Source organism: Parasteatoda tepidariorum, chromosome 10, assembly GCF_982258835.1.
Source record: "Parasteatoda tepidariorum strain Cologne lab strain chromosome 10, Ptep-v5.0, whole genome shotgun sequence".
Lineage (NCBI taxonomy): Eukaryota > Metazoa > Arthropoda > Arachnida > Araneae > Theridiidae > Parasteatoda > Parasteatoda tepidariorum.
Genome location: NC_141764.1, coordinates 86211346 through 86222637, shown reverse-complemented (window position 1 = coordinate 86222637; position 11292 = coordinate 86211346). Strand labels below are relative to the sequence as shown.

At 27.8% G+C, this 11292-nt stretch overlaps 1 long non-coding RNA gene across 1 annotated transcript; it reads left to right on the top strand.

The window, feature by feature from the left end:
- Positions 1-7487: 7487 nt before the first annotated feature.
- LOC139426224 (uncharacterized) lies at positions 7488-11016 on the top strand. Its single transcript, XR_015429722.1, has 2 exons — positions 7488-7638; positions 10015-11016. It is a non-coding gene; the product is annotated as an uncharacterized LOC139426224 (long non-coding RNA).
- Positions 11017-11292: the final 276 nt, after the last annotated feature.

Below are 11292 nucleotides of genomic sequence, written 5' to 3'. Positions count from 1 at the left end.
TAAATTCTTAAATGTTCTTGTTTTAGCTTCCAGACTTCAGATTCTAATAACGGCTAACTTGTAATGTTGTATCGGTTTAGTTAAGATAACCTTAAATAAAATCCACAAAGCAATTGTTTTAAGTTTGTTTTAGATTTAATTCTAAAGATTAAATTTACGAATTAAGATTAGTCTGATTTACGATACAACAGTAAGCAATATACTGTAAAAAGTTCCGAATCAAATTACGATACAAAGTGGGCCGATCAGGGTGCCGCCCATTTCATCCATTTTCAAAGGAATACGTTACGGAAAAGAAAAAAAAAACCGAGGCACCGTAACTTTTACAGTCATAATTACCGTAAAATCATCGAATCTCTCTAATTAAATAAATATTACTGTAAAAACTGCGATATAATATTTTAAAGTAAAAATGGATTTTACGGCTGCTAAAAAATCCTAACCAGTTAGTGAGCAATGCATTGTAAAAAATTCCGAATCAAATTACGGTGAAAAGTACCGGCACTCAGGGAGCTGGTACTTCTTTACCGTAAAATCCATTTTTACCGAAACATGTTACGGAAAAAAATCTGATAAACCGTAATTTTTACTGTAATAATTACCGTAAAATGACTGAATCACTCTAATTAAATAAATATTAGTATAAAAATTGTGGTATAGTATTTTACGACAAAAAGGGACTTTGCGGATGTTACATCTAAAAAAGCCGGTACTCTTTATATCGAAATTTGAACCAGAATTTTTTACAGCTTCTATAATTTCTCCTACCTGTTTATTACTTATCCATTTTAAACCCATTATATAACCCTTATCAATTATTGCATCTTTTATTTAATGAATATGACATTTTGTTTTGATGTCGCATCGTTACGTACAATGACAGCGTGATATTAAAAGAAAAGAAAGCGGTGTCGCGTGTAATCTCCCATAACGCGTTTAAATTTAGAATTTGCTGTTCTGAGTTGTCGCGGAGGTGGTTTCTATACTTGACGCAGATAAGTTGAAAAATACTAAATAAATATCGAAAAAAAGAATACATTTTTTTTCTCTCTCTCTTCTTCTGTTGATGAATGTTTATAGAAGTTTTTTGGCAAAGACACATAAAGTTGTGCAAAGTCTCGTTTGTGGAGTTGAAAAAGTACGCACGATGACGCCTTGGCTGAGATGTTTATCTCTCTGAGCAAACATTGATGGCTAATTTCTTAAGTTAAGATCAAGCTTGATTGCATAGGTGTCGCCAATATTTGGTGAACCTTAAATGCTACAGTACTTTAGGATAAGTAACTTTTTGATTATAGTCCTATTTATCAGGTAAGGCGATTGAACTTATCATATTAAACTTAAGTTCGTTTTATTGATCAACTGCTGATGGCTAATTTCCTAAATTAAGATTTTGCATGATGGTATAAGGAACTGAACTTATCAGATTGCACTTATGTTTCGTCCATTGAGCAAACGTTCATGGCTATACTTTCTTAAGTTAAGATCTTGCATGAGCATGGGTAAATGAACTTATAAGTTCGAATTTATGTTTATCTCATTGTGCAAACATTAATGGCTAAATTGTTAAGTTAAAATCTTGCATAGTAGTTTAGGTGACTCCAATATGGGGAGTACCTTGAGATAAGTTACAAGAGCTTGTTTATAGTCATATTTAACCGGTAAATCAAAAGAATTTATCAGATTGAACTTATGATTATTTGGCATAGCTAACATTACTGACTGATTTCATAAGTTAAAATCTTGCATATATTGATGTTGGTGACACTAACGTTTGGTTTACCTTAAGAACCATAGTATTTTAGGATATGTTGCTTCAGCATGCTTATAGTCCTATTTAGCAGGTAAGGAAAATGAATTGTTAGGATTAAGCGAAATTTAATGTTTTAAGTTTGTATTAACTGTTGTGTATTTAAAATTTTTTTATAAATTTTATAAGAAATTTTGTATTTCTCCTTTCGTTACGCAATCTAATAGTGGTAACGAAATTAAAACTTAGTTCCATCATTTAGTTCGAATTAGCATATTCATTCATCCTGTCCTAATGTTAAAAATGCTGAATAAAAAGTTTAAAATTGCAATTAAAGTAAACATTAAGAAATTACTTTTCCACCATAAAAAAACCTAGTTTTTTTTGTTGATTTTTTTGATTTTTTGAAATTTAAAAATTTTGTGTTTTGGCTTGCAACTACTTACAAAAATGTAACACATTCTTTCTTTTTACCAAAACAGATAATTTTCGATTGATAAAATATCCGAAATATTCTATTTGTCTACTCTAACCTCATGTAAACAATGTTTCGAGGCTACTTTTTTTTAAGAATTTACTTGCAAGATACCATGTGAATCAGTTTACTTATGCAGACATAATTACTTAAGGTCCATGATTATTTTAATCGCTGTGGGAATTTCAATGAGGTCTATGGTTTTGTTAAAATGTATTTGAAAATGTTGAAAATTTTTACAACAAAAAATTTGGCTTTGCAATATATTTTTAATACTTTTAATTCTAAGGATATCATATTTTATTAATTTAATTTGATATTTAGAATAATTTGATTGCTAACGTCACACTATATCAACAAATGACAACGGTCCGGATATCATGTTTAGTAATGTACTGAAGACAATCCTTACCTATCCTGAAAGCAAGTGTTATTACAATTTAGATGTAAAAAAGTAGATTTTAATCCATCAACCGTTCTCGATTAAACGCTTGACAACTACCTATCAATTTATTTAAAAAGAGAAATTGAAACATAATTTTCAGTTCCAAAACTATATCATTGTTCCCTAGTCTACTTTTTCCAATTTAGATCCATAAATTCACTGTCTCGTTTTTATTTGTTTTTTTTTCATCCTCCATTCACTTCCTATATCACGAATTATTTTCAACAAATAGTTACAACAAGTATCTTTTTGAAAAATATAACTGTAACTCATAAAAGTTTCGTCCATTTAACTGAATATATGACTAAAGGAAAAGCCGATATGATTTTTTTTTATTTTAAAAAAAGCTTCTTTTATTGCAATTGGAACAATACACAGCAATAAAAATTTTGCTTTAGTATAAAAGTTAAGTAATAGTATTTTGTTAATTAATAATAAAAATATTTAAAGTAAGTCTCTGAAATAATTTCAAAATTACCAATGACACTATCAACGAAATGTTCATATCGACAAAATAACATTGTCGATAAAATAACATTGTCGATAAAATGAACCTGTCGACGTAATAACCTGGGCAACGATATGACCCTGTCGATGAAATGACCCTGTCGACGAAATGACCCACGTCGACGAAATGACTTGTCGACGAAATGATTCTGTCGACGAAATGACCTAGTGGTGTCGATGAAATGGCCTGTCGATAAAGTGATTGTCGATAAAATGAATTAGACCTCTTATCAAGACCTGATGGATAAAAGCTATTCTATAGCTATATTTAGAAGTTATACAAAATGTATTGTTAAAACTTAAACTCAAATTTGTCTTATACTTTAATATAGATTGTTAGAAATTTGGAAGCATTTCGAACCATAATTCGTTCACTATATCTGTAACCTTAATACTATGTCAAGATAAGCCATTTCGTGTATATATATGACAATAATTTAAATTGACAATGACAAAAAAGAGAACAATAAATATTGTTGTTATTTGATACATCAGAAGTATGATGAAGTAAGCTTTAAATTTTGTGCAACTAAAAATAAAAAAAAATTAAATAAATATTGCTATAAACTAACCTGTTATCAAAACATTACTTAAATTATGTAAAATAAGTTGTTATCCTAATATGAAATCATTGCTGTAAAATTACCTGTTATACAAAAGTTACACTACTGTAAAATAAGCTGTATCTATATGTAAAACCATTGTTGTAAAATAACCTGCAATCAAATATTACACTACTGCGGTCAAATAAGCTGTTATACAAAAATTTACGCTACTACTGTAGAATAAGGTTTAATTCAAGCTTCAAAATTTTACTGTTTACTGTACTGTAACTTTTACTTGTTATTCAAAAATTACATTATTGCTGTAAAATAACCTATTATTCAAACATTATTAAATGAAAAAAAAAATTTAAAACTAAAAATTATTCTATAGTAAATTCTATTTTGAACATATGTTTTTAATTAAATTATTCTATATTTTATTTAAAAACATGTATTCTCATTTTAAATAAATTTTTCAATAATTAAATTAATTTAAAATTTCTTCAATACAATACCAGATTTAAAATTAAATCAACATTTCAAAATTAATTTATAATGCTTCTGGAAATATAATGATAAAATTTTCTTATACTTTAAAATTAGAATACAATATTTCTTAATTAGATCAAACTAAAAAATAATGACGTGTTTTTCTCCCTATTTCTCCCAGAAATATTTCTCAATGCGAACGTCGTTTAACCATTCCATTTCTATTCTATCTTACCCCATTTACCTATTTCCGTTGCAAATTATTTTTAAAACATATTTCTCGAAATTACTCTATTTTTAAAACCCAATGACGTCATTAAAACGTCACACTTGTTGCTGACAATGACGTCACAGTGGATTGCGTTGCATATGGGATTCGGTGGGGGAGAGGGAGAGGAATATTCCACGGGATGGAACAAGCGGGAAGCCTGAGATGTGTTAAGATTTTTTTTTATTAAATCTTGGGGTTTTATTCTTATTTTTCGGAGCTATTTGCAGCTGTTTCCTTCCTGTGTTTTCATTCATACTTATAAATCTGAAGTTAGTAGTTAGAGGATGTTGGCTTTTAGGTATTCTCATTTATCGACTCTTTTATGTGGTGATAGCAGTGTCGTTCACCCCTAAAGGTATTCCCCTTTTTTTATTCCTGAAACTTCCCAAAATGTTGAACTCGAGAAAACACGTGGGTGTTTGTGGTAAAGTTTACTAGTGGGGACTTTTGCGTAGGTATTTTTTTAAACATCTTTTTAATCAATTGTAATATGTTTTAGACAATAATTTTTACAAGTTAAAACGATATAGTTCTTATTTATATTTAATTGACAGCCGTATTCAAATAAAAAATACTGATGAAATATTTTCAACAAAATGTTCAAGTTAGACGTTGAGGTCCGACTTTCGTTACACGGAGAAAACAAATCTGGTAAAATCCGGTAAAATCTGGTAAAATACTGCATGGTAATAAAATTTTTGATTTAAAAAAAAATTATAAATCAAAAAAAAAAAAAAAGAAAAAGAAAAAAAAAAAACTTGGTTAATAAAACCAAAATATATGGTATTTTGATCATTCCATTATTTTCTGCTCATATGGAAACTGCTTAGCGGAAATTCGAGAATATTATCGCAGATTTAGTAAAAAATATAAACTGAAAAGTAAATTTAACCAAATAAATGGTTTTTATGCCATGCTCTAAGGTATCATGATAAATTGCTCAATTTTGTGACATTTACCAAATTTTTTTTCACATAGTATAAAACCATATTTTATTGTTTATTTTACCAAAATCAGGACTAAAGATCTTCGGTAAAAAAAAACCGAGTTTTTTGGTGTTCCCATAGAGCTAGAAATGCGGTAGATTTACTCTTATCCTGGCATTTCTAAGAATACCTTTTTTCTGAGTGTATTTTTCTTTTTGGAATATTTTTTTAATGTTATTATATTTTAGACAGGGAAACATGTGTCTTTGTTCATTCTACGATTCTTGCCGTAGTTCATATATTTTTAATAAGTGACTAACGTAATATTTTTTTCTGCAATTTATTTATTTTATTGCATGTTTCCCCGAAAATATTCTTTTCAAAAATCTGCAAAGTATTTAATTTAAAACTCCGATTAAAGTATGAAAGTAGGACTAGAGTAACTTCTCTAAGCAATATGTATAAAAAGTTAGTCAACCTGTTAGGCCTATTTTCGAAGAAAGAAAAAAGGTGGAGAGAAATGAAAAAAACGGAAAACACTAGGGTGTTTTTGTACAATATAATACTGCGTAATTTCAAAGAGGCAATTTCTATTTATTATTTATATTTTTATTATTTACGATACAAAATTATAATTCAGCAATAATTATCAGTTTTTTAGAGATTTGTTATCAAATGTTAGTACAGGAAATAATATATTTGTGGATGTTTCAGACTTATATGTGTGGAATTAAGGTGACTTTAATTTTTAAATATTTTATTTTATTTTAAATATATGTTTTTTAACTTTATTTTTGCATAATTTTAAAATGTGGAAATCTGTGCATGGGCAAAAATTTATTTTCTAAGTTTCATTCAATTTATTATATGTTTGTGCTTACTTATTTTTTTTTTTTTTTTTTTTTTTTAATATTTTATTTTGCGATATAAAAGAGATTAGTTCGAAGGAATAAATTTTGCTTGAATAAATACTTAATTTGAATATAATATTGAAAAATTTAATTTTATTGATGCCAAAGAAACTTTTATATCTACATGTTTTAAGATGCGCTATTCACCCTTACGTTAACCACTTTTTTTTTAAAGATTTTAAATTGATTGTAAAATAATTAATCGAAAATGATACAGAGAGATTTTTGTAAACATTTTAAGTTTATTTTGATTCAAATTTTTCGAGAAGTTTTAAAACAAAAACAATTTTTTTTATATTGAGCAGTTTAAAAATGTATATCAAAAGAAAGCTTGACACCTATAAAGTCTATTTCATACATTGCATTCTTAAAAAAATTCCACGTATTTTACTTTTGCTGTTTTGTTTTGTTGTATAGTTAAATATGCAGTTGGCTACATTTTAGTTATAAAACAATTTTTTAAAAAAATCTGAAAAACATATATTTTGTTCTGAAAAAAGTTATGAAATTTAATATATTTTATATAATTTAATGAATTACGTTAAAAATTGCTATAATTTCATGTAAGCAGCTAAATTATATGCTCAATTGATTAATAATTTTGCTCAAATCGTTTATTGTACATAGTTATGGTTAGACACCGTTAATTGCTTATGATTATAATTAGACATTTTGTGACACTTCTAAACATGCTTTATTATTTTATTATAATTTGAGATCAATAGAGATAAAGTAATAAGCTTAAGTGATTATGCGATTTTTTTAGAAAATCCTTTAATGTATAGTGTAGCTTTTTGTTGACACTTTGTCAAGATTTCTTAAGTTTAAATTATTATTTTACCTGAATTTAGGATTTAAAAAAAGTAATAAGATTTTTTCCGTATAATTGTTTAAATTACGATATAGCTTTTTTGACTTTTTGCCAAGAGTTCCAAACCTGCATTTATATCATTTTATGATTTAATTCAAAAAACTAAATAATGCGTTTTTTTTATTTTTTATTAAAACGACGAAAACGAAAAGAAGAACAAATATTTTTTTCTTTATAAAATTTACTATTATTAGCGATTTTAAAGTTGTTTTGATGCAATAAAAACGATGTTTTCAATTTCAGGAGATGTGCTATGGATGAAATCAGTTATTTAAGTCTTCTCGCCTTTTGATTGTTGCTCAGAAGGCGTGCAGACGTCAGGCTTTCGAGCAATGATCAAACGTTGAGGAGGGCCAAATTCAACACTTTCGTTACACACCGAAACTGAAATGAAGAATGAAGACGAAAAAAACTAAATAAATCTTTTCAACGATTCGGGTGCTTTCAGGTAAAATTGTTAATTTTTTTTTTTTGCTGGTATATTGATGATAAATATTATACTTATGATTATGTTAAGATTTAACTGGATGTAATTTTAAGAAAGGTTTGATAGCTTTAATAAATTATGCTATATTATTTTTGTTTGAAATCACTATTTATTTTAGTCTTTCTATTTAAACTGAAGTAAGTAATAAATCATTTTTATTTGTATTTGGGGGATATGAAGGTTATTGAACAAATTTTGTTATTGTACAAAATGCTTAAATTTCATTCACTTTGAAAAATTATTTAAAATAATTACGATTTAATATTTTGAACAGTAATGTATATTACGTAATAAAAAACATAAGTTGAATTTTAAAATAATGATTATAAACAGTTATATGAAACGTATACAGCAATTTATTAATTTATTTTTATTATTTATTAATTCATTTTTATTATTTACTGATTTATTTTCATTATTTATCAATTTATAATGACTTATTTTCTGTTAATTTATAATTATTTATTTTTATAATTTATTAATTTATAATTAATTTATTTTTATTATTCTTTTAATTTACATTTCTTAAGTAGAGCTATTAAAATTTTATTTACGTTTTACAAATAAGGAAGCAATAAGATTTTTATATTATAATAAATTTTTTTCTGATCATTAGTTGATTATATTCTGTTGAGTATTAGTATATGGCTCAATGGTTAAGACACTGAGCTATCATTGAGGTGGACTAAGGGTTTATCCACGTTGGTTGTTAGAAGTGCTCTCAGTCAAGACAGGTGGGTACCAGCTAATCAGAAAAGTAGAGGTGGCTGGTGCACAGTACTGACCACATGGTTGCTCTCATGGAGTTCTGGCCCTCCATTATCTGTCCTAGCCCACAATAAATTGTTTCGGGAATATTTTCTTAAATTCAAGAATAATACCAAATGTTTTTCAGTTTTTATTTTTTTGGGTATTCGACTGGGTGAATATCGGCAATTTTAACGAAAAATTTTATTTTTTCTTCTTTTTTATTCGCTGTGTTTGAACTTTTCATTAGCTTTAAAAAAATTCTTTTTTCAATTTTTGGATCCTTAAAATTAAAGTTGTAGTTGTTTTTTCGCTTGCTGGCAAATGAAACAGAATAGCAATTACATACTGTAAATGAATTTTAACACTAGGTTTACGGGACGCGTCATTTTGACGCATTTCGAATTTTATGAAGAAAATTACAAAACCCGTTTGCATTTTTATTTTATCTATTGTAATGATTTTTATCCATTGATCGAGGTAAATATATATTGAAGTCTAATTTCTTCAAAAGCGTTGAAATATTGAAATTCTCTTTGTGGTATACCTATCTCAACGCATGTGAGTCAATTTGACGCAATCGTAATTTAGACAAAATTTTGAGTAAGCATGCAAACATCAGCTCAATAATAAATAGGAATGTACCGACAATACTTCGATCCGTTATCCGATATCGTTATCTCAAGTGAAACAAGCGATAAACAACTGTTGCCGATAAGCAATAATAGAGAGAACTAACGCAGAATGTCAATTGATGTCAGAGTGTCAGATTTTGAAGGTTTCAGTTGCTTAGTTCAAGTATTAAAAAAAAAAAAAAAATACTAGAATATTTCATAAATATATATCTCATATTTTAAATTTTTTTCTTATAGTATATAATAACGTTGCTTTCTAAGTACTGAGATGGTAACTGCTCAGAACACGCCAAATTAATTAAACAAAAAACGGTAAATAACTACTAAGTAAAATTTGCAAATATAAAGTGGTGAATTATATAAGCCTACGAATTATTTAGAAATAGTGGTGGATAAAAATCTACTAAATTGAATTTATTAAACCAAGAATCTCAATTGATAAACTACCACTTTAAAATATATATTTGCTGTCCGGAGCAAGTTGGCATCTCTGTAAGTGCTGTTATATGTATTCGTTCATGCGTCAAATTGACGCGTGTTCGTAGAGATAGGTATATAAGAAACGTCCGTAAACCTAGTGTTAAGAAATAGGTTGATTTTGCGGAAGCTCTAGGCGTTTTTTTTTCCATACGAAAGTTTAGTATAGAATTCTTTAAAACTTTGCATAAAGTTTCGAATTAAAGCCTAGGGACTAAGTGAAAATTTATCATTATTATCATGCTTTAAGTAAGAATTTTTAGAATTTTTATTTAATAAATCAATACTGACGAATATATTTAGTTCCATTTTATTGTATATTTGAAATTTTTTAAAGTTTTCAATTCCAAGCAGAGGCATTAATATTACTGATCTAGGAAAAAATTATTTTGGTATTTAATAGTATTTGTTGTAGAACTGTTGGCGGGTTACTAAAAAAATCTATAGTTTTTATGCTCCAATTCGCCCTTATTTTCAGGAAAATATTGTAGGAGAGCTGTGATAGGTTGACTCAGGGGATACAGCGCTCGCCTTCCAATGAGGTGAACCAGTCTCGAATCCCAGCGATGGCTGAGTGATACTAAACCAGCTCGCACCGATCTACGTGAAATGTCCTCAGTAGTCAGACGGATCATGAGTCTCCTTGCCATCAAGCTTACCGTGGGAGGTTTTCTTCTTCGTGTAACGCAAGTGCTGGTTAGTTCGATCAAAAAGTCGTCCACGAAAACAAATTTCTCCCCATACTTGACCCAGGAGTTCACTTGTCTTCTGGATTGAGCTCAAAACTACAAGGCTGCGGAGTTGAACAATAATAGTCGCAAACCCAAAATTGGGTTCACGACTTTAGTTGTTCAACTATGGTTATAATATAATAATAATGCTAGGAGCCTTGCTTACCAAAAATAAAATTAAAGTAAGGCTATTTTCAAAAGATATTGTGGCAAACTAGGCGGTTACTTTAAGAGGATAATTTTTCTAACAAAGAATGTATCTTAACAGGTGTATATTAAATTTATGTGTAATTAAAGCTTAATGTATAATTAAAACCTAATGTTTCAACTTAATTATTTCGACGCTTACGTTTCCACGCAAAGGAGGGATAAAGTAGTTTAGAAATATGAAGCAATAAAATAAATCCTTTTCTATTTTTTCTTTCATATCTCTATTAGAATCCTTTTCTATTGGATTTCATCAATTATAATAATTTAATAAATCCTTCTCTATTTGGTAACTTAGAACATATCATTGTTTATATTCTGTCGTTATGGTACTTGCAAAGCTTTTTTTTTTTGTTGGTTAAATAGAATTATGGAAGGATGAAATTTTAGGATAAATCTTTATGCATTTGAAACATATCTTTGTTGTCGTTATTTTATGTTTATGATTCCTCCTAAGCCTTATCATGATTTTTGTTAATTTTCATTATTCAAGTAGCATTATGAAATGATGAAACTTTAGAAAATAAAATTTGTCTGTATTTTATGTACGTGATCCTTGCTTAGCTGTTTGTGATTTTTTATTAGTTTTAGTTAAATAGATTCATAAAGGAATGGGAATTTAGGATTAAAAGAAATATTTTTACTTAAGCAATCTTAGATTCTTTGATGTTTCAAAGTGTATTCATTTTTATTTTTGAATAAAATCTATGGTCTGAAGAAATAAGTAGAAAATTGAAACTTCTGCACTGAGAAAAAAAAACTAGTAGAACATGGAAAAATTTACCGTGTTTCTGGCTCTATGGGAACACCAAAAAACT